Genomic DNA, 1213 nt, shown 5'->3' on the forward strand with positions numbered 1-1213 from the left:
TAGTCCCTGTCTTAAAAGATCCTACATCCAATTGAGGAAATAGGACATATAAATACGAACATTTAGGTAATAGCACAATGTAGAACAAATACGGGAGGCTAAGTTGGCAAGGCCCACATACGTGGAAAATTTTTTCTCAGGCTTTATTTAGGCTTATCATTAGTGTGCCTGGCACCAGGAGGATAGTGTCGGTTCTATAAACAAGATAACTGAAGCTAGATCAAGAGATTGGGCTTTTTCTCCTTCTGCCTGAGAAACATAAAGCTAACCCTTTGGTTTTGTGCATAGTATCTTTCTGAGAATAAGGTTAGAGTTTTGATAAACTGAAGGTGAACAACAGACTTGCTTGTCCTAAAGTTGATTTTCTGTTCTCAGAGAGCTGCAAAATATGAAATTAGTAATTTCACCTTGTCTTCAAAGCATAATTTTCACTGAAATATTTTCAGTATTTTGTATATATTAAAAAAAAAAAATTCATTCTCCTGTTTCATTGGCTTCATTCCCAACTGAACAATTTAATCTAATGAGCATCCAATTGAGACTAAAGACTCACGGCTTTCAGCATTTCTCATGACTTTCCTTTATTCTTTTTTTTTTTTATTGTGCTTTAGGCGAAAGTTTACAGCTCAAGTTAATTTCTCATACAAAAATTTATACACATATTGTTATGTGACCCTAGTTGCAATTCCTATAATGTGACCACACACTCCCTCTTTCCATCCCAGATTTCCCATGTCCATTCAACCAGCCCTTGACCTTCTCTGCCTTCCCATGTGGTCTCTAGACAGGAGCTGCCTATTTAGTCTCCTGTGTCTACTTCATCTCAGAAGCAAATTCTTCAGGAGTATTATTTTATGTTTTATAGTCAAGCCTAATCTTTGTCTGAAGAGTTGGCTTCAGGAATGGTTTTAGTTCTGGGTGAACAGAGAGTCTAGGGGCCATGTCTTTGGGAGTTCCTCTAGTCTCGGTCAGACCATTAAGTCTGGTCTTTTTATATGAATTTGAGTTCTGAACCACACTTTTCTACTGCTCCTTCAGGGACTCTTTGTTCTGTTCCCTGTGAGGGCGGTCATTGGTGGTAGCCAGGCACCATCTAGTTCTTCTGGTCTCAGGCTGATGAAGTCTCTGGTTTATGTGGCCCTTTTGTCTCTTGGGCTAATATTTTCTTTGTGTCTTTGGTGTTATTCATTCTCCTTTGCTCCAGGTGGATTGG

The sequence above is a fragment of the Trichechus manatus genome, unplaced genomic scaffold (genome assembly GCF_000243295.1).
Source record: "Trichechus manatus latirostris isolate Lorelei unplaced genomic scaffold, TriManLat1.0 scaffold00026, whole genome shotgun sequence".
In the NCBI taxonomy this organism is placed as follows: Eukaryota; Metazoa; Chordata; class Mammalia; order Sirenia; family Trichechidae; genus Trichechus; species Trichechus manatus.